General features: G+C 40.5%; 1 protein-coding gene across 11 annotated transcripts in view; it reads right to left on the reverse strand.

Annotated features, from left to right (window-relative positions):
• MBNL2 (muscleblind like splicing regulator 2) overlaps positions 1-23949 on the reverse strand; it is a 136026-nt gene that overhangs the window by 70446 nt on the left and 41631 nt on the right. The window contains exon 1 of one of the 11 annotated variants that reach the window (XM_075265349.1): positions 10738-11148. The exons of the other annotated variants lie outside the window; for them this stretch is intronic. The gene's annotated coding sequence lies outside the window, so the exon portion shown is untranslated. Of the gene's footprint in view, positions 1-10737; positions 11149-23949 lie in introns of those variants that run through there. 11 annotated transcript variants of the gene reach the window in all.

Here is a 23949-nt window from a genome sequence, read left to right on the forward strand (position 1 = left end):
TGGGCTTTAAAGCTGACCACCTGGTTCCCGGAATCCGCGTCAAAATCCTGCTAAAAAAACGCCTCCCATTGAAATCAATGGGAGCTGGTCATTTCCAGCAGGAACAAACCGCTTGCGGAAAATAGAAGCGCGCTGCCATTTCTTCAGGCGGATTCCAATGTCCGCCTCGCGACGCCACCCTCCGGACTACGCCCATTCATTTGGGCCTAATCCAGAGCGGAAAGCAGCGACAGAATGTGCACACGTGGAACACCTGTGTGAACTAGCCCTAATTCTGTGGGAAAATACTTACAATAACTTGTAACTTATAAGAAATGTTAGGGTCCATTCACACGGAGTAACGTGCCGCGTGACCTGGCACGTATACGGCGTGTAAGATTTTGAGCGCCGTAAAAGCTCCCATTGATTTCAATGGGAGCCTGGATCGTATACACCACGTTATTTTGCAAAATCATGGCCGCAAAATAACGCAGCGTATACGATCCAGGCTCCCACTGAAATCAATGGAAGCTTTTACGGCGCTCAAAATCTCACACGTCGTATACGTGCCAGGTCACGCGGCACGTTACTCTGTGTGAATGGACCCTAAGAATAGTTTTATTTCATAAAGCTCACTGTCAAAAGAGAAATGTACCCATATGTAGACATAGGGCGCCACTTATTTTCCCATGTATTATGTGTATTATGCGTAAACACACAATTTTTAAGAAGACATGACATATACATGATATATACTGTTTTCTGCTTCATTTGTGGCCACTCAGTCCCCTGGGCCTCTGCTAATAATACTTTGGGGTCTGAAGGGACCCCAGAGTAAAATAGCATTTCCAGTTTGGAAACGCAACACGTTTTCAACAAATTTTTGTTGCTTTTTTCTTTGCAGCTTTTCTTCGCTTATTAAATCTATAGAAGAAACGCAAGTGTTTTCCACAGATAAAATTGTCATGCTGCGTTTTTCAATGACAAATGCATTTCTGAAAATGTAGATTTTCTGTAGCCTTTTTTTCCCTGCAATATGTGGATGGGAATAGCCAGAATCTCATCCAATTTCTGGCTTTGTAAAACACAGGGTTTTTAATGCTGTGTTTCCGCAATGTGTGGCCCTTAGGCCTTGTTCACATCTGTGTTGGTATTCTGTTCGGGGGAGTCCGCATGAGGAATACCAAACACAAGTGCAAGCGGTGTGCCAGTGAAAGCACACGGACCCCATAGACTATAATGGGGTCCGTGTGCTTGCCGCCAGATCTCCGCAGGGATCATGCGGACAAGAAAATAGTTCACAATCTACTTTCTTGTCTGCATGATTCAGGCGGGCAGCACGTGGCAAGCACACGGACCCCATTATAGTCTATGGGGTCCGTGTGCTTTTACTGCACACTGCTTGCAGTTGCGTTCGGTATTCCGTTCGGGGAATCCTCATCTGGACTCCTCCGGACGGAATACCAAGGCTGATGTGAACGAGGCTTTAATGGAGATTTTGATTTAGGTCAGAATTGCCCAGCACTAATCCATACTGAAATGCACAATAAAAGCAAATGGCCAATTCACTCTAGACAAAAATCTGTCCTTCATTATATAATACAATATAATATACACAAGGAAAAGACAATGAGGACAAGGGGAATGGAATACTGTAGATCTTTTGTTTCTATTCTTTCTCTATTAAACAGTATTTTAAAATGCCAAGATAAAAAAAGGTGCGGCCCTTTACTAAATACTTGCTGACAACATGACACATCATAGCAGCAATATATGCCTCTGGTAATACACACCTAGGACTGAGTTGTTTCCCACAAAGCAACTCCCTTAGACTTCATACACATGAAGCCTGTAGAGGCACACAGAATGCCTACAATGCCACATTATGGACATGAAGTCGGTCTATGTGCCGCCATATGTTAGGGCAAAATACCTCCAATAAGGCATTGGACAGCATTGGACACTGCCGTGTGAAGGGGCCCTTAGGCTACATGAACTATATTCTTGTGCCAGGCCCTCAGAGAGAATGGCACGGGTAGAGAAACTACCACTAAAATAATTTCTAAGCCATTTGTTGTAGGGGTTGTCAGTGGCATAGTGAGCATGACTGTTTTAGGGTCAGAGTACAATTTTGCTACTAAGAAAATCAGCTTTTAATTTGTATGAAAATGAGATGTTCTGAGGTGCGGCTGTGTCTGCCAGGGCAACTGTTTATGCCTCTGGTGGCCACCAGGACCCCTTCCCCCAACAAAGGTTGACAGATGTACATGTACAGTGATCACAGCTGAAAACGGGTGCACCAGCAGACCATTCACTGGATCCTGTGGCCCCATTTTTTCCTGCCACAAAACGATGGCTAGTGACAAAAAGTGAGCAAATGGTTGTGGCTTCCACAGTCACCAGACCTAAGGCCATATAGCACACTGGCACATTCATTTCTGTTGGGGCCACAAAACTCAGGACAGGTCTTAATCCTGTCTGGTTTCGCAGCTGTGCTTCTGCAGCCCCCATTCATTGATGACATCCGTGTGCCACCCATGCACCAGCTGTGTCATTCAATGACAGCGGCCCGCTCATGGTCGTGTGCCTTTAGCCTAATGGTGTGTGACTTTTCTCTTTGGAGTTACCTGAAGAGTAGGGTTTATAAGACTAATCCTTAGACACTGCCCATACTAAAACAGCAAACTGAAATTCATGTCCGGAATATCAAATGTGTGAAGAAGATGCTTCTGATCATGAATAAGACTTTATACCACTTTAAACCACTTCCAGCATCTTCTGCATCAGGTAAAGAGGACTTTTCACCACCTCCACCAGTTCTTAATTGTGCAGCTGGAATTTTTTTGTCTAGCCCCCACTACACTCTTTGTCTGCTCCTGCCTGACACCACCCTCCTGACAGTACATAACCTAAATAGTATATGAGGCATCAAAACTAACAGTACCTATTACTCACACATGGTGGGGGTTACAGAAAAAAATGCCAACTTTTCCAGAACCAATGGAGTGGTAGCTATTAAATTATGTAAACAAGTGGACTTGGCAGAGGTGGTGAAAGGTCCCAAGAGAACCTTTCATCACCCTCAACGAGTCTTACACAGAAATGTTTTGCAGGCAAATTCTGAAGAGGAAAAATACGCCTCTCAATTCTACCATTCATTTCAAAGGGACTCAGGGGCCGATTATTTTCCTCTAGATGATTTTTCAGCTAGAGGAATAAAGAACAGCTATAACCTATCTTCAGTCATATTCTGCCTTGTAAACCTCACCGAAATGAATGGGAGGCAGAAAAAACCCAAAACACTAGCTACACTACATTTTTCTGCCTCCCATTCGTCTCAATGGGTTTTGCAAGATGAAATATGACTGAAGATAGATCATGAATTCTTTTTTTTCCCACAAGGTTAAAAAATCATCTAGAAGAAAATATGTGCCAGACTCCCATTGAAATGCCATGAAAAGAGATCCACAAGTGGCACCCACAACAATGATGTTCAGCAAAACTTGTAGATCATTTTAGGCTCTACATCAGTGCAACAGATGACTGTTTCAATGGCATTCAGGTTCCAACACCTTGACTGCCATCCTTGTTTATAGAGCACAATTTTAGTAAGTATTTATCACATAATATCCTTACACTATGTAGTCTAGTGAAGCATACATAGAAAAGATACAAGAGCTTGAGGTAGAAGTCTAGCAGATTGAAGTAAGACGATTACTTCACTGCTAAAGCAGCAAATCTGCCATGGTGCTAAATGCTACCTAGTGCATGCATCTATACCTAGCAAACGTGTGTCTCCCAAAATGCATTAGCCCTGAAAGATGCAGCTCGTGGCCTCCAATTGATCCGTCAGTGTCTGACTGGCTATATGTAATATAAAGTTAGAAAAAGAATCAAATCAAATAATAATAATGATAACGAGAGAAAATCAAGGTATAATTTTTGGCATAACAAGTCATATCATAATAATCCTGAGCAACCACTATCCACACTCACACAATTGTTGTAGTCAAAGTAAGACATTGAAAGCCTGCCAGTGCCTCTCAGTCCAACATACAATGGGGTAGATTTAGTAATCCTTTCTAATTTTTAGACAGTGTAAATGTGCCAAATTTATCCCAGTGACTGATGCGGGACAATAAATCAGATGTATCTTTGAACTGTCTGAGCTAACTTTATACCACCTATTAGTTGGATTATACACATCAGAACTTTGACACAGACTGTCGCATTTTAACTCAAGCCCTGTTTCTAGACCCTTTTCCCCTAAGCCACTTTTGTCGATTGAGGAAAAAAAGTCTACAACACATAATAAATCTGGTGCCCAGCATATAGGTATTTTTTGGTACAAATGAAGCCCGAATTATGGTACTTTTAGCTTAATAAATATGCCCCACTGTATTCCGCCATTCACTTACAATAAGGCATTCAGTCCTCTTCTACATCACAGACCCCATAACGGAGCAATACTGTCACATGTATTGTGTGCAGTATATCACACTGTATTTCACCCAAGAAGCAGGGAATTACGTTCTCTAGTGGAGAATAGAGTCCAGGCCTATAAATAAACTGGCAAAACAGTTCTACGGCCAAATTCCTAAGCTGACACTGCTCTACATATCAGACTCAAAACACATTGGCCCACAATTTAGATGCGCCTTGAAAGTGGACAAAAATTCACGTCTACAAGCTAATTTTGGTGCACTTCTTAATCCCTGCCCCTGGCTTGCTACTATTTTAGATATTGCTGCCCGACTTACTAGAACTCATACTAAAAAACTTGCATGAGATTTGTCAACCCATACTATCCGTCGGCATCTGAATGAAAAGGAATGTATGGTAGGATCAGTCCAAAAATGTATAAATGTTTCAGCTCACCGTATGTATCCTTTGTAAACGTCTCCTGGAGAGGCTCGGCTCACAGGTGAACTTGGACCCGTAGATAAGGCACTCTATGTAAGGTAAAAGACGCCAGCTGCATCCAGGATGTAAGTAAACAATGGCCACGGTGATATTAAAACTCAACTTTTATTCACAAAGTGAAGTTAATATCACCGTGGCCATCGTTTACTTACATCCTGGATGCAGCTGGCGTCTTTTACCTTACATAGAGTGTATGGTAGGATACCCAGGAAGACTCCACTTCTTACCCAGAGACATAAAAAAGCCAGGCTGGAGTTTGCCAAAACTTACCTGAGAAAGCCAAAAACGTTTTGGAAGAATGTTCTCTGGTCAGATGAGACAAAAGTAGAGCTTTTTGGGAAAAGGCATCAACATAGAGTTTACAGGGGAAAAAAAGAGGCCTTCAAAGAAAAGAACACTGTCCCTACAGTCAAACATGGCGGAGGTTCCCTGATGTTTTGGGGTTGCTTTGCTGCCTCTGGCACTGGACTGCTTGACCGTGTGCATGGCATTATGAAGTCTGAAGACTACCAACAAATTTTACAGCATAATGTAGGGCCCAGTGTGAGAACGCTGGGTCTCCCTCAGAGGTCATGGGTCTTCCAGCAGGACAATGATCCAAAACACACTTCAAAAAGCACTAGAAAATGGTTTGAGAGAAAGCACTGGAGACTTCTAAAGTGGCCAGCAATGAGTCCAGCCCTGAATCCCATAGAACACCTGTGGAGAGATCTCACAATGGCAGTTTGGAGAAGGCCCCCTTCACATCTCAGGGACCTGGAGCAGTTTGGCAAAGAAGAATGGTCTAAAATTCCAGCAGAGCATTGTAAGAAACTCATTGATGGTTACCGGAAGCGATTGTTCGCAGTTATTGTGTCTAAAGGTTGTGGTACACAGTATTAGGCTGAGGGTGCCAATACTTTTGTCCGGCCCATTGTTGGAATTTTGTGTAAAATGATCAATGATTTGACTTTTTTTTCATCTCTTTTGTGTTTTTTCATTGCAAGCAAAATAAATGAAGATATTAATGCCAAAGAGTTTGTGCTTGCAATCATTTTCTGGAAGAAAGAGAGTATTATCTGACAGAATTGCAGGGGTGCCAATACTTTTGGCCAACACTGTAACACTTCCACAGAGACCAAAAGGGCACATTTCAGGTGAATGATTATGTTTGATAAATCCTGTGTCAGTGAAAGGCTCGAGATAAAAATGCATGAAAATGCAGTCCTATCTGCAGCATGTTATAGAGCAGGAGGAGCTGAGTAGGTTCAGGTATAGTTTTGGGGTGAAATATTGACCATAACTTGTAATGTATTTATCATAAAGAGGTTGTCCAGGATAAAAGATACTTCTACACTAAGCTAAACACCCTCCACCCACCTAACCTCTAACTTACTCAATTTAAAATATATATATATATATATATATATATATATATATATATATATATATATATATATATATTCCTAGATAACCAAGGTGGTCATGTGACCGCCTCAGGCACATTTTCAGATTTTATGGTAATATTCCTTGGCCCCGTTTCCACAGCCTGGCACTCAGGCTCTATTGCGCAGGCACCAGCAGATGTGTAGAGGAGGAGCCGGACCCGCAGAAGGAAGTGATATCATGTGCCCAGAAGATCCGGACAGGTAAGCATGATGGGGTGGGGGTTGATTAGTTAGTTAGTTAGGGCTAGTAGTGGGCGGGCTAGCCTGGGACACAGGGAATGGATGTGACGTAATGAGAGGAGGAGGGAGTGTGAGTCAGCTCTGAGTGAGGAGCAATGCATCATGGTAGCTGTATGATAAAAGAAAAGGAAGCTACACCAAGTATACAAATGCAGAGGATGCCAGGAGTTCCAAGAGAAACACAGCTATTTGGGTGCACTTATTAACCCATTATTAATGCATTAATAGCACTACACACCTTTTTAAAAAATAAATAAATAATAATAATAAGAAAAAATTATTTATTTATATAAATTTTGCCTGGAAAACGCTTTAATCTCTGTCCATTGCATTGCATTTTCAGTGTCACAGGTTCACTGTGCATATTCACTAAAGATGGGTCATGCACATCCATGGGGTACACATATCTCATGTTGCAAATCCCTAGAGTTTGCTGATTAGTAAAGGGCTGAGAATATCTTATCTCAGAATAATAGGGGTCCTTGTTCACCATTCATTGAATATGTGAACAAGTAGTCATTTCAATGTGCCAGTCAAGTAGTGCAAAATATATCAATAGACTTTGTACCAACGCAAGTGCAGGCCCCCAACTTAATTCCACCCACGTCCTTGTTATGTGATTATTATCATATACTACCATCAAGTATACATGTTCATTTGTCTACAGTTTATTACGCCATTTAAGTAACGGAGACAGTACTAAGACTAGCTTCAGGCTTTACTTACAGCATTTGACGTTTCCACATGTCAGATGTGAATGACTGCAGTGAGTTTGTACAATACTAGACTAAGGTTAATCTAGGGAATCAGGAGTAAAACAGATGGAGGTCAACTGATCAATGTATCACTATATGTATACAGTACCACCAAAAGATATGTAGTAATAATAATAACAACAATCAGAATGATCAACACCATAATAAGACATCCATCCATAAGCCCAGCACAAGTAAGATTTCATCTTCTTCACAACACTGAGAGGACTTCATCCTTTATTTCAGGAATCGATTTTAGGATTATTGCTCCTATATCAGACTACTGGAATCTGACTGTGTTTCACTACATGTATGAAATAAAAAATATAAAGGCGTACAAAATCACCTAAAATAAAACATGTGGGCCCCTTCACACGGAGTAAACGCGCGTGTATTTTGGCAAAATACACATGTAAAAAATACACGTGTAAAAATAAGACTCCCATTGACTTCAATGGCATTTTTTTTACACGTGTAAAAAAAACACGTCAAAATACACTTCAAAATACACGTCAGAATACACATCAAAATACATGTGTAAAATCACATTAAAGTCAATGGGAGTCTTATTTTTACACACGTATTTTTTACACATGTATTTTGCCAAAATACATGTGCGTTTACTCCGTGTGAAGGCGTAAGCAAAAGTGAAGTCTGTAAGTGGCTTGATAGTAAGTTCTTTAGTCAAGCACATTTGAGCTTTGTAATTTATAGACTTACGGCTTAAAGACGGCCTTTCACTACCTCTGCTAAGTTCAGCTCTTTTACATCATTTAATAGGCAATGTTTCACTGATTCGACTGCAGTTGAAATTTTTTCTGTAGCCCACAACATTCCTAAACAATTATTTCTGCAATTTTTGGTAATTGATATGCTATTTAGGCTCTAGGGTGGTGTCTAGGGCTCTCTAACCCTGTCCATCTCTAACTGGATCTCAGAATCACGCCCCCTTGTCTGTTTCTGCTTAACAGGTACAAAACGCTCACAGGCGCTCACTTTTCAAACCCATTCACTTGAAGATGGAAACCCAGCAGGATTGCCTAAACCGGGCACAGGTGCAGGCGTGAACCCGCCCTGATACTAATTTTTAGTGGATTATGATAACCTGCATAAGACCACCTTATCCACAAACACTGCAATGTGAGTAAACCAACCCAAAGGTTATTGAAAGAGGGTTAAAAGAATAAAAAGGCCCAAGATCAGGAACTGTTGGCGGTTTAGTGTATAACCCAACAGGAGGCAGTAAGATACTAGTGAGTCACTACTATAGTGGGGTGACCATCAGAATGTCACTTATGTTAGAAGGTGCACTACATTTCCAAACTCCACACAAATTCCCCTGTATTGGTACAGGCTTTTCCCAGGCACAAATATCGTACTCCTTGTTATAATGCCTTTCTTTAGGGTTTCCAATAAAATTGTGCATTCTCCCTCTGTCACACTGAAAGTGTCATAATAGGTGGGCCTGCGTCTAAGGAAAAGAGGCAGCCGTGGTCATGTCCTGTCAGCAGTGACCTGACTGGTGGCTTAATGGAAGAAAGGACAGGATAGTACAATTATTTGCTGTAGCTAAATCTAAAAAAAATTGCAGTTTGAGATTAACAGTGCACATGTATCAGAAAAAAGTGCTCTGGCTATGCCATGTGGTGATGGATCATATCTGGTAAAGTGGCCGCTGCAGGAGAAATGTGGAACAACATGATGTCTATGCGTATAAGGGACTCCAGAGGGCAAGCAACACTAATCTAGGACTAAACGAAGAGGGTTCTTTACTAAGGCATATAGAAAGTACTCGTCCTTAGGGACATCCTCTTTAGGACTGACACATTCACCTACAACCATCACACCCCGAAAATAAGACAACACAACCAGATTTACCTGAGCATAGACGGTAGACTAACTTTCTGGCACTGGCAAAACAGAGGTTCTGTGGCTTAAAAAAAGTAAGAACCTTTTTCAGGCTAAAATGAAGGATATTCTGTAAATCACTGGTGACTACAGTAATGTCACAGACAAGCACATGGACCAATGGAACTAAAGGTGGGCCATGGTATATAACGCCACATACTGTATCTCAGAGACTGGGACCAAGTTATTGTAGTAGAAAGGAACATGCAACACCACAGAATATCTCAACAACTATATATATATATATATATATATATATATATATATATATATATATATATACATATCCTTGTAATATGGTTTTATAAACCAATATAAAAAGCTATGGATGTTTCATAACCATAAAAGCAAGTAAAGTACTTGTTATTTGGAATAAATCAAATTATGATAAATGGTGTGAGAAATGCCAATAAAATAAAGCGTATACAGAAAGTAAAGAAGTCTATAAGTAGCATGTTCATGAATATTTGACAGCTTATTAGTAATTTGCTGAAAGCCTTTTATGGCACTGCATACTTTTCTTAAATTGCGGCCATACCAATTAAGACATCCACACTGCAGAGGTGCTGCAGTCAACTGCTCCCACCACTGTAAAGTGGCTCTTCATCACTGCAGTTAAGAACACACACATACACACACATATATAGATATACCGTATATATATATATATATATATATATATATATATATATACACACACACACATAGCGACAGAGAGAACAGAATATACAATTATCTGTCTTCATGAATCGCATCGTACAAAGTCACATACAATACAAGAGCGATACATCTCAGCACGGTTTTTCTAGCTTTGCAGTACAAAGTGAGTTCCATTTTTTTCAGAAGAGGTCTCTGCACTGTCCAGTACCAGCCATGGCTGCACTTGAGGCCTAGCCTGCCTGGCAGGGCTAGAGGAAGGGCAGTTCTTGTCTACTGCTCTTTATATGCCCTTTGCTACAGATACGCCAATTTCAAATAAATATTTCTTATCTTATTCTATGATTGAAATAAAGCTAGAAAGTTGATAAGGAGCTAAAATCAATAGCGTGGCTTTTCGGGGAGAGAAAAATCTGATGCCATTAATTTATTCTGCTGGCTGTGTGTTCTCATTAATATTGCATGAGCATGGCATAATTGAAGTAGGCGTTATTATCATAGCAAATCCAATATACACTTACAACCTATGGACTCTAAACACTCCAAATCAATGTAAGCAAGCTGGATTATGCAACCCCTTTACACTTTCATCTGAACCGGAGGGAAAATGAAGGCTCTCTGAAACAGACATGCACTTAGCATAAGGTGTCAGCTTGAGCTGTCAAAGCCTACCAAGTAGCGTCCCTTACAGCAAAAAATAAATCTGCAGGATGACATGTACCATGAAATGGTGTGCTAGCCATAGGTCACGCTTATTTACTGCTCCTGACTTGTGCATGCAACATACAGTATGCAGCAGACTGCAGCAAACTCTTATTACATTGAGGAGCAGTAAGAAATCCTCTTACCTTCCACAGCACTTGTTATTCCTTTACACTGTCCGTCCGCCCCTCTCTGAAACGTAGCAGCATCCTTCTCCCTACGCTAAGGAATTATTTGCAGCAGATACTGTCTTGCCCCTGTCTTGTTGGCACCCTCACAGATGCTTTGCCCTTCCAGGGGTTTCCCATCAGATGATGAAGCAGAGAGAGATGGCTTGTACAGTGTCGCTGGAAATCTGCAGCCCTTCCTTTCTATCCCTCCCAGTCTACAGGAACCAATAAGAGGCAAGTTCCTCATCCCTGGTTTCTGTGCACTGGCTCATGGATCCTGATTGACACTGCAATACAGCAGAACTAGTGTGCAAAAACAACAGTGCATCCATACTGATGAAAATGGAATTTCCTTTCCAGAATCTCAGCGTCACCCACATCAGGATCTGATGAAGGCATCTGCATCACTCTACTGCAGGGGTAAGCATAAGCAACCTTCAGCAGTCCAGCTGCTGCTGAAATACAACTCCCAGAAACCTCAGCGGCTGCTTGAAGGTGATAGGAACTGTAACTCAGCAACAGCTGCAGTGAAAAGCTTTCCTATCCTGCTGAGTAAACAGCAGTGCTTTCTGCACCACAACCAATATCACCAACATTTCACCATTCCTGCTGCAGTGACACTGCAGTCTATCTGCTTCATTCACCATCATACATTTCCTGCATTAACCCTTCCTATACATTGCTGCAATTCACAGCTATGTCGTACAGCCATTTTATCACATATCATTTTATCAAAATTCATTGCAAAACCTCCTAGGAAAACACTTTGTATACAGTCAAGTGGTCTGCTAATATAGTAACTATAGATAATACACATCACCATTTAATAACTTTGCTAAGTAATACTAACCTTTGCCCTGCACTGTAACGGTAAGTTCCCTACAGAGTAGACCTGGACTGGAAAAACACTGGAAGCCACAAATGTCTACCTTACAGTGATCAATGTAGTAATAACTAACCAACTGTTAGCTGCTTAAATGAGCAAAACCAGAAAGCAATGTAGCAACACCAGCCTAAGAAAGACAATAGCTTAAGTGACTATCACACTTTGTCATGTTAGTCCGTTGTTCTGATCTGTTATAGAATCAAAACTATGAGATGAACAATTAATAAAATAACAGATTCAGACACATCACCCCGTTTACATCTGTCACCATTCACTCTAATGTTAAAACAAACCAAACCCTTTCAACAGACCTGTTAAGGCACCCTTTTAGGAGCAGATTGCACCACTGTTACAATGGCTCCCACCATGTATTACATGGCTGTCCATGCACCTAAGTAGCCGGCATGTAGGAGAAATGACTTGCTAGTTGTGGCTTCTACATCAGCTCCATTCTGAAAAGGGCTAACTTTGATGAGGAAACCGCTTCAATTAAATTATTTCACTGTAATTGTCTTATTCAATTACCCCTCACTCATCTATATTAATTTGTAACACTTAGTCTACAGGTGTTATAACGTATCCATATGATAAGTGTTCACATTATCTCCAATGATATAACTTTTCATAAAAGAATAGTACAAGGAAATATAAGAAATGTTGTAATATAGCCTTACTAAAGAAATATGCTTCTTATCAGGCTGAGTTCCTTTTTACATAAAAGTCTATGAAGAGGGGAGGGACAGGCTCCTAGAAAAGTCACACAAATAACTACAGCTGCTACGCACTGCTACTTTGTCAGAAAAGAGGAGCTCTTCTGACTAACTTTCAAGATAAGACCTTACCATGCCACAAAACGAGGCAATAAACCTGCCGCTAGCAGCCACCTCCTTCCCCTTCATAGACTTCTGTATGTGAAATGAGTGAAGGAGGAGTGCAGCCTAATAAATGGAGAAGGAAACAGATTTCTTTAAGATATATTAATACATTTTTATATTCAGATTCACTATTCATTTATTAGAAGTTGTTTGATAATTGGAGGTACACTTTAAAAGTTCTAAAGCACCCCAAAAGTTTAAATTGATCTGCCTGTCCAGGGCAGTACATTCCTCTACCCTGTGTGTTAATAGGACAAGTGGTACACAAAAACATTCTGGTTATTGCCTAATGTTCCCTATAGAACACTTGAAGTATTCATAAGAACACGTCCCTGTTCTCCCGCCCTCCTTACACTTGAGCGATAGCAGTACCTAGCCGGAAAGGTGAGGTCATAGCCTTCTACACAGCGACTGGCTGTCACATTCACCTGCCACACCAAGCTGATGAATGTCATGTGAATGCACATGCAAACACAACAGGAGTAGAAGGGATTCAAGACAGTCAGAATGTGTCAAGTATATATATATTGAAAAGTTTGTTATATTTAAGTTTGAAGCCCAGATTTCAAGACATTAAATTGTAAAGAAAAAAATTAAACGAGTAGTAGTTCATTACAATACAATACCTTATTGGTGATACCAGGCACATAAAGATTGCTGCCCTGTACAATGCAGCATTACTGTAAGTCCCATTCCTAAGCAGTAGTGACAGGCGCTTATTTTCTGCTTTGTGTTGCCCTACAACAATGACAGCTCATTAAACTGGCTGTACAGCAAAAGCGAACCACTCTTAGACTATGTGCAAAATGTCCCTGGCTCTTTCCCCTGTACACTTCCATTAAAAAAGACTCTAATGCCAAGCCACTGATCCGCTTCTTCCAAAACACAGGAGAAACACAGACTAGAAACATAAGAGTAGAGATGGCAGAAACTGACCATGGATCTCTTCCAGAGCGCTTTTTTATTATTTTATGGGTGTTTTAAGTGATGTCCTTTTCCATAGAATAGACTTATGTCTACGCAGGCATGCTTGACAGAGTTGTCCCATTACAATCCGGGTCTTACTTTTATAAATGGCTAGTCAACCCTCTAGTTGAGAACAAGATGAACATGGAAATAGCCTAACATGGCTCATCTGGCTGTTTTGTTGCATTGAATGTCTCTCTTGATTTCTCCTGTTCTAGTTTTAGGTTTTGCTCTTTTCCAAATGTCCTCCGCTCATCGTTCATTTGTCCCTCACAGATAAAGTGATTTACTTCTGTGCTTTAGTACATGGGGGCCACAATAATGGCACAGGAGTAGCTAGCGATTTTGTATATAGTTATAAAACCTTTTCAAAAGTTTAAAGGGAATGTTCAGTTTCAGCAAATAAAGGTTATGAAAAGTTATATGATTGATTCTTTCTGTATCAATTTCTCACAGTTGTCTAGATCTCTGCTTAATTTCATTCATTGTTTACTGTCAGTGGATAAAATCAGTCCATGATCAGATGATATAGACACACATAGCAGTAAACAATAGCATTTGTTTGTGAAACTGGACAACCCCTTTAAGTCATGTTGCTTATTCTCTTCTTTCCTCCAAACTGTACATAATGTGGCAAATTTACTAATCCAGATTAAACAATTCTAAAAAGTGCCAAATTTATCAGAGTGGTTTGTTTTGGAAGATAAACCTTGCACATCTTTAGACTGTCTAGTCTAAGATTATACCACCTAGCAGCTGCTGCATCTAAAGTCACATCCCTTTCCTGATAAGCCATGCAGCTTTAAAGAGGACCTTTCGTGGATTTGGGCACATGCGGTATTATGTACTGCTGGAAAGCCGACAGTGCACTGAATTCAGCGCACTGTCGGCTTTCCCAATCTGTGCCCCGGGTGAAGAGCCCCGTAGCTCTTTACCGTCAGAAGGGCGTTTCTGACACTCCATTAGGAACATACTTCTGCACAGCAGCGCCTATAGCACTGTACAGTGCAATTGGGGAGGAACGCCCCCTGCCTCTGCTGACAGTACTCGTTCATAGACGAGCAATATCGGGAGAGGAGGGGGCGTTCCTCCTCGCTCACACAGCACAGTGCTATAGGCGCTGCTGTGCAGAAGGACGTTCCTGACAGAGCGTCAGAAACGCCCTTCTGACGATGAAGAGCTACAGTACTGGCACCGATAGCTCTTCACCCGGGGCACAGATCGGGAAAGCCGACAGTGCGCTGAATTCAGTGCACTGTCGGCTTTCCAGCAGTATATAACACCGCATGTGCCCAAAACTATGACAGGTCCTCTTTAAGGCAAGCAACACTTCTTTGTTGTCTAAAACAATCAGTAAATGTGGTGTACGGTATTGTTTTGGCACAAACCGTGAATCTCCTCTGTTACGTACTTCAAGTTTTTTTTACTCCTGCTGTGCTAAAGAACTACAGTAGCAGTGCAAATTATTGGTTTCAGCCATATACATTCTTTTTAGATGTTGATTTTGTTGTATTATTATTATTATGCCTACTTGTATAGCACCATGATATTCTGCAGAACTTTACAGACATTGTCAGTCACTGTCCCTATATAGGGCTCACAACATACATTACCTATCAGTATATCTATGGAGAGTGGGAGGAAACCGGAGTACCTGGAGAAAACCCATGTATACACAGGGAGAATATGTTGTCCTTAGCAGGATTCAAACCAAGGACTCCAGTGCTGCAAGGCTACAATGTTAAGCACTGAGCCATTGTGCTGCCCTGTTGTAAGTATATGTATATATATCTATATAGTTGCAGTATTTATCTATTTTAGTCATAACGTGCCAGTCTAGGATGACATAGTCATAGGTTATAACAATCACTGCAACTACCACAAAGCAATTTCCAAGGGATTACAAAGCAACTTTTGTCAGATTTATTATGCAGTAGCATGTAAGGTTCACTTCTGTTTGCGGCCTACATAGCAGACTCAGAGGAAGAATAGCGCTGTGGATGCCACAATGGAACCCATTGCAAGTCAATGAGATCTGTCAGATATCAGTGGAATCCCTGATGGACATGTGAACAGAACAAAATGTCATTATTTTTTATAGAGAGTTATCACCATTTTAGTAGTAGCATTTTCAAACAGTTTCTAGGAGATGCTTTGACCTGTACTGTTAGCCAAATGATATTTTTTGTAGTTCAGCCCCAGGCTTAGCCAAGTACAGAATTTAAGAGGCCTGTTCACTACCTTTACCAACATACAGTAGGTTGTTCCACTGACAGGGACATTTCTAATTAGGCTTTATACTGACAGATGGGCGGGTCCAGACTATTTGTTCGAGCCCAGGACCACCAACCGCTTTTTAATGAGTATAGGTTTCCATCCAGGGGGGATTCCCAAGCAGACCCCCCGAACAGAAACCTGAACACAGATGTGAATGGGGCCTCAGTTTTACTGAACTTAAAGTCCGTCTTCACTTCTGCAACCAACTTTTTACTGCTCCAAAGCAGAAAGAGTGAAAATTCAAGCTATTTTGCATATTATAGAGTAAATCAAAATGTTGTGTTTATAGTTCCCATAGTAACAGGAAACAAACGTGTCATTATAATGCTTTCCATCAGTCCCATAATTCTTTCTAGCAGACATGTGGTAGGTGAGCAGATGGTAGGGAGTATGAGTGCAGGATCAGGCTATACAATTATTGTTGGCAGTTACCATGGAAATGTAGAGACAAAACAGTAAGATAAGTTGTTTCTGGAATAATATAAAATGCCTGTGAAGGTGTACATAGCAATAAAATAATACAAACTCCACTGAGACCTTCCTACCCAACTCCCACTCTCCGGTATCCACCAGTTTAGGTTTAAAAGTCCCCATCTCAAAGTCCTGTAACAGGCTCTGGAGAGGTGAGACAGTGTGGGTTAGGTGCTGGGAAGGAGACGGGAGCTTCTTAAAAATGGTGGTTCTTCATTATCTGAGAACACAGGAAGCTGTGTATCTGAAGATATTGGACAGAGGTTCCAGATGCTAAACCCCCTCCCTTCCAGTGTTTTCATTTATGGTCATACCGTGTCTTACTTTAGGAATAGGGCATCTCGGAAGCTGAGGGACACAGGGGAGATGCATGGATACAAGGCCCAAAACCAGACTAGTCATACACACTTTAGTCTATAGTATACAATACAGATATTGGCCATATAGGATTTCAATGACAAAGGATGAAAGACCTTTCTGAGAAAAGTCCTTTACAGAAAAGCGTTCATGGACTTCCAATGATCGGATGGAGATTTAAGCACAGCCGACTTCTTTCCCGACCATTGCAGTGTGTCATCTCTCAACTAAAATGAAGAATTGTTTTGGATCAAACTGTCCATTTTGACTAACTTTAGATTAATGTGTGTGGCCACCCCTAAATAACAACTTAGCTTTCTACAGGAGTTGTATTATGGCTACATACAATACACCTCCTTACAGACCTGAAATACAGTCATGTGAATGAGGCCTAATAAACTCTGCAGCTTAATACCCAGGTTCTGTAGGATATAGTATAAGTATTATCAATTTACTCTTTATATTATTAGTTTAATTAAGTTGTTCATAAAGGATTCAGGAGAAACAATGGATGATTTTACTCCAAATGACCCATATGGTAAATGATCCCAGGGACCGCAGTTCTATTGACATACTACTTCTACCACTCTCTAAGCTGCAGACATTTTGGATCACACATAGATCCTTCTCTGCCCCACTAGTGCTTTTTGTGTAAACAGTTATCTCCTGGACCAAAAGGAAGCAACCCACATGTGAATAAGAAGCTCTGCTGTGTATACTGCATGTCACTCGGAATATGTCATTCTTTTCAATAAAAGAACACCTGCTGAACATCTATTAAATATACAAGCGGTCAGCAGAGGCCAGAAGAACATGACATCACTGTAAAATGTAATTCTAGTTATATTAGATAACTCTATACTAGTTGGCTCTCAACTCTTGGAGGTACTTTGAGAGGTGCTAATGTCTGCCTTTGAAAGGAATTGGATTGCCTAAGTGTCTCATCTGGAAAATATCTTACAAGAAAGATAGTTGTAGCTTAAAAGCATTACAGATGGCTCAAACAATCCTATCAAGTAAATACATCATACGTCTACCCTTTTTAAGGTGTTCTGTTGACATTTATCTTACATTAGCCCACAGCACCTTGTAGCTAAGACATGGTAGTTCCCTAGTGGCTTCACATAACCCTTATTTAATGATACTTCACAAAGACAAATAATGCACTCGAGGTAGAGGCAAATACTACTGCACTGGTATGAAGGAAAATGTGTATTTCCTACTTTACATTTGATCCCATATGAACAGCAGATTTAGCATAAAGTGTTTTAGAACGTGTTATTGTCAGAATTGTTCTACTCATCTGGTAACATGGGAAGTTGCAAGGGATTTGAGATTTAACACTTTTTACAATATTCTACAGAATGATATTTGCAGACTCTCAAACAGTTATTGGGGTCTTCAATGCAGCTCTTAGGCCCGGTTCACATCTGCATTCGGGCCACTGCATTCCCCTCTCCACATGAAAAATGTGGAGAGAAAAGTCCTGCAAGCAGCACTTTTCTCTCCGTATTTTTCGTGCGCAAACTGAGTGGAAGCATAACATAAATGAGCACACATGTATCCATGTAAACAGGCACACACACATAGATATATACCCACACATTTCATATGTTTTAGGAATGGAAAAGATGCTATATTGCTTCTGTAGCAGATAAAAAGATGGCAGCGTCTCTGCTCCGTGACAGGGAAAAACAGATAGCACTCCTCCTGTCTGGGCATTAACCTGAAGAAAGGAATATTCTTGGTGACACTACTTTCTCCTCATTGTTTCTATGTTCATCTATATATAACTCTGTTTCTTGCATTTCTTGTGTTTTGAATCATGTTAAAAAAAATGAATACAATAACATATACTATACACTAAAAAGAACTATCAGACTTCACAGAGAATTATCTGTTCCTTTTACGGTTTTACCGCTTTTCACTTAGAAAACAATGTTCTCATCTCCTGTTATGTGAGTAGAAATTGTTCAGACGTGAGGTGCTGTTTATTTCATACAGTTCAAGGAAGAATAGAAACATCTTTTCCTGAGATACAAACACATACACAAGACAGGTTTGACATTAATAACGTTCCATCTTGAACGTAATCGAGGCACATTACACGTAATGGAGTACCATGGTATACACACAACGCTGCAAAACCACAGGTAGATCCCATATAAATAATAAATCTATCATAAATCATCTAAAAGTAGACCGGACTATGAGACATCTTCTGGCCATTAGAGGATATGTTTTCATAGATGTATCCAATGGCCACGTAAAAGTACTCAATGCATGTAAACTTATGAAGGGTATCAAACTACTTTGAAATAGAACATGTCTATAGTCAGGGGGCATTCATTTACAGAATCTCCAGAAATCCTGCATAGCTACCCTCTGCCATGGCAGACCAGCTAAAAGTCATTGACTGCAGTGTTTGTCAATCCCACTTTTTGACTGGTCTGCCACCATGCCCCATATGAGGCTATGGAGTACTAAATTTACAAATTCCCATCATCTGTATCTGGCTCAGGCATAACACAGCTATACTCTATGCAAACCCAGTTACGACACGCCAGCTTTTTTTTGTTTGTTTAAGCTATGCAAGGTAATCATGAATGTAGATTTAAAACCTGTTATTGCTGATGCTATCACCCATATCTAGCACCTGTACACATGTATTAAGTATTAGTTCTGGAAAGCACAGAATAGCTAACACTAAAATGGACATTTCAGGACCTTAGACTGTGAGGATGATGTCACCACTGGTCCTGCAAACAGCTACTGGTAACACTGGGATGGTAATAGAGCCATAGTAACCTGACTGTGAGATAGTGGGGGCTCTGGGGAGCAGATTATGTGAGAGGCACAAGTTACATGGTAGCCTCAAATAGTATAGTAAGCTGTTTTTGTCAATGTGCAAATAAACTCTCTGGAGCAATAACTGCATTGCCATTTACCTCTTTGGCGCAAAGGCAACACCCTTGTTAAATATACTGTCTCAAAAAATCAATTGAAATCTATAGAAAAAGTTAAGTTATCACTCTATGCCACAATGTACTAAACTTTGTTACATCTATATGTGGTTCTCTCCACTGTACTTCATGGGGCATATGAAACACTTCAGTGTTTTGTGACTCATATTTTTCCCTTTCTCCATAGTGCCAAATGTGAGGTAACCCTGTTCTCTGGATAAGTAGTAGTTCCAGAAATGACCCCCCCACTTTTCAGACATTTATGGTATATACTAAGGTATATATTTAGGATGTGTCACTTGGAATAATGTCCTATGTACAGATAATTCATCCACTACAAACAGCGTGGACAGACTTGGGAAAGTCTACTTTTACGATGCTTCTATTAAAAGGATTATCTTATCTTATCTTTTCACATTAACCCAGTAGGAAAGGCAGATCATCTCAAATTTATTGTTACTGGTGTTTAACCTCTTCCAACTTTAGTTTAGGCAATAACATTTAACTCTTAAAAAGAATTATGCCAAAAATAATAGTGATAGAGGATAAACAGCTGATCTGTGGGGGTATGACTGCTGAGGCTCCCACTGTATTACACCTTCTGTTCATTCATCCTGAATGTAACCACTAGCTGAATGTAGGCATGCCTGTACTGGATGGGACGCATCGGTGTTCACATTCATTTCAATGGGCGCAGCCATCAGTTACAAATCAAACTTTACATTTTATTGTAATGGCAATTGATATTATACAATCCAACAATGTGGCCCTTGTACCTCAAAATGTTGTGCAGCCCTAGTTTAAGACATGAGGATGAACTTGGATTCCTTGGATAACTATCTCACTATAGAGTGCTTGAAACTTGGTTCAGCTAACCTGACAGCCTCTTTAAGGTTATAAAGACTACTTTGATACAATTTACTGAGTAACTGTTAAAGTTATTGCGAAATTGTGTTGCCTTTATTCTGCAAATAAGCAGGATTATTCAATTTTTTTTTAATTTTTTTTTTTTTTTTTTTGGGGGGGGGGAGGGGGTAAGGCGACCAAAAGTGGTGATATGGCATTTGGCTATTGACTGCAGCATGTGAGGGCTAAGCTGTGTAACACAATCAGGACGGGCTATGTATGATGCTGAATCATCCATACGCCACATTTTCCCTTCCAACTTCTACCATACATATACAATGTGAATGTTGGGAGGGGATTAATATTAGTATTTCTTATTTACATTATTATACAATAATCTGGATAAATGATTGGAAATATATTTAATTAAGTTAAAAACTCTGTAATTCATATTATACTCCCCTTACAATAGTAAACACTCATTCACTTTACTGGCTTCTTAATATCCTCTTGTAACCCTTTCCATCAGACTTTCCATCTTTTGTGTGTAAATTACGTGAATGGGTATGGGAGGCTTAAAGAACTCCTGTAAATAGCTATGGTTGCTATTTTACTTGGAATATAGTACTTGAGAATGTGCCACAAAAAATCCAGCAATTTCAAATTTTCACTGCCAGGTTTCCATGCCAGAATTGTACAAAAGAAGCTCTAGCATTTAGGATGTGTCCCTGGGAATAATGTCCTATGTACAAATTCATCCACTACAAACACTGTGGACAGACTTGGAAAAGTTTACCTTTATGATGCTTCTTACACTTTTTTTCACATTAATCCAGTAGGAAAGATGGATCATCTTAAAAGTATTATTGAAATGTACTGGTGTCTAAGTTCTTCCAACTTTAGTTTAGGCAATAACATTTAACTCTTAAATGGCTTATGCCACAAAGAATATTTATAGAGGATAAATAGCTGTTCTGTGGCAGCTTGACAGCTGAGGCTCCCACCAATCCTGTGTATTATTCCCATTGTTCATTCAGCCTGACTCAAATTGCTAGCTGAATGTAGTCGTGCCTGTACTGTATGGGAGGTATCTGTGTTCACATTACCTTTAATGGGTGCACTGAAGATAACTGGACTACAGCACTTGGCTATCGCTGGTGCTCCCCCTGAAATGAATGAGAACACACATACATCCAGTACAGCACAACACAACTACAGTCATCCGGTGGGTGCAGTCAGGCTCAATGTGCAACTATGGTTATACACCCCCATCAGGATCGATCAGATCCCCCCAGATCAGCTATGGGATAAATATTCTTCATCTACAAGTCTTTTACATCCACTGCAATCTACATCCTCGGAGGGGTTTAGCAAAGTTGTCTAAACTCTAGGATTAGGTAAAGAAGCCTGCTTTGTCGCTAAAAACAGCGGCACTCCTGCCCATTATTTGTGTTTCATATTTCAGCTCAGCTTCAATTACACAAAAGAGAGAAGCTCCAAACATCTAACAAAAATCTTTTTTTTGAGCACTACAGTTTTGCAAGACTGCCTCCATTTATACTGGCATAGGGAAAGGGGTTCAATCTGTGCTATAATATTGCTTGGAATAGCAACGGGAAGGTTAAATAGTCATGACTGGAGTCACAAGGCCAGATAAGCAGCAAATTACTTAGATAAAGGGGTACTAAGCTTTACTAAGCTAAAACCTCCAAAAAACTAGCCCACATACTGTATATCACTTTTATTATGTGTCTTAGAAACGTTTTTCTTACCGGGAAAAGGATAAGGATTATCGACAAAAGGTCCAGTCCATGATAGCTTTGGTACACTATCACACTGAGTAAGTTACCTCAAAGTCGTCAGTCCTAATAATTTATTATCCCTTCCAAAATCAGAATGGGGCAAGAACAGATTGAGTTTGGGGGATGAATAGTGTAAACATTAGATACATTTAATCTAATACATCCAAGTACCTCAGGTTATATAATACATCTAAAGCATAAGCTGCATATCTAAAAGTTTACATCACCTATTGGTTGGCCTTGTTTGTGGCAAAATTTTATACAAAAATTTTGGTACAATTTTGTGCCAAAATGTAGCCTTTCCAATCATGTCCCCGATTCATCTAAGCTATACTCCTTTCAAACTAGTTGGTAAAAAGGTCTAAAACTAAATAAAACATTCTGCGCCTGAAATGTGCCAATCTTGGTGAATTTTACATCATTACTGTAAATATTACCTGTAGCAAATGTAGAAACAAAATAACTATTTCCTAAAGCTGACAACATCAACAAGCTGCATAAAAGACAAATGCATAACTTCTTTCAGATTAATGTTGTGGTCACAAGGAGGTGACGTGTTTGATTTATAAGGGATATGTAGAACTGCTGGAAATATGATACAAGTCATGAAAACATCATGAAAGCAAACCCGAAACAATGTATATGATGGATCAGTAAAGGCTGTGAAGCCTAATATAGATGATACGCAGCTTATCCTGATAAATGACATGTATACACAGAAATATTATGGTAACTTCAAGAGATATGCCACTAGCACATGTAATGAGATTTCACTACAAGTTCATAGTAAACATACGAAACAGATTTGGGGAATTATATTACTATTTGCGGGACAGTATCACTCTGGGTTCACACCAGCGCCCGGACTCCGTTATCAGGTTTCCGTCTTCTGCATGCGAGAGACGGAAACCTGTCATGCCGAGTCCGGCCGTGTGCGTGTTTTATGCTCTCTGCGGCGAAACTGTTTTTTTTTTTAAACCGGACACATACTGCATGTCCGATTCTGTGTCCGGTTTTAAAAAAATGGTTTCGCCACGGAGAGCATAAAACGCTCACTGCCACTCACGGCTGGACACTTTTCAAACCCATTCAAATGAACGGGTTTGGAAAGATGCCTGCAGGTTTCCGTCTCTTGCTCTATTTTCTGCAGGAAACGGGAACCTGCAGAACGGAGACCGGGCGCAGATGTGAACGAGCCCTTAGTGGTGTGAGCACCCCCCCACATCATACCTTTATTCACACCCCTCCATTGCTTATGCTGGATATTCTTCCAGCCAGATCGCGCTGCTGCATTTGAATTCTCGGGCATGCGCAGTTCTGCTTCGTACAGAGCGGTACTGCGCATGTTCGAGCGCCATTTTGGTGTAGATCTCTATAGAACTAAGCATACTGAGCAGTATACTTAGTTCTATAGAGAGCTACACTAAAATGGCGCTCGGACATGCGCAGTACTGCTCTGAACGGAGCTCGGACATGCGCAGTACTGCTCTGAACGGAGCGGAACTGCGCATGCCCGAGAGTTCAAATGAAGCAGCGTGATCTGGCCAGAACATCATCCATGGAGGAGGGCAGACAGAGCACAAGCAATGGAGGGGCATGAATAAAGGTATGATGGGGGGGGGGGGTGCTCGGAGACCCTGGGGAACACCCAGGGATGCTTGGTGGGCTCATTTACATAAAGTAATTAACCAGAATTACAATGGAGCGGCGGGGAGAATAAAGAAGGTAGTAGTACAATAGCCTTA

Source organism: Leptodactylus fuscus, chromosome 2 (assembly GCF_031893055.1).
Source record: "Leptodactylus fuscus isolate aLepFus1 chromosome 2, aLepFus1.hap2, whole genome shotgun sequence".
Classification (NCBI taxonomy): Eukaryota; Metazoa; Chordata; class Amphibia; order Anura; family Leptodactylidae; genus Leptodactylus; species Leptodactylus fuscus.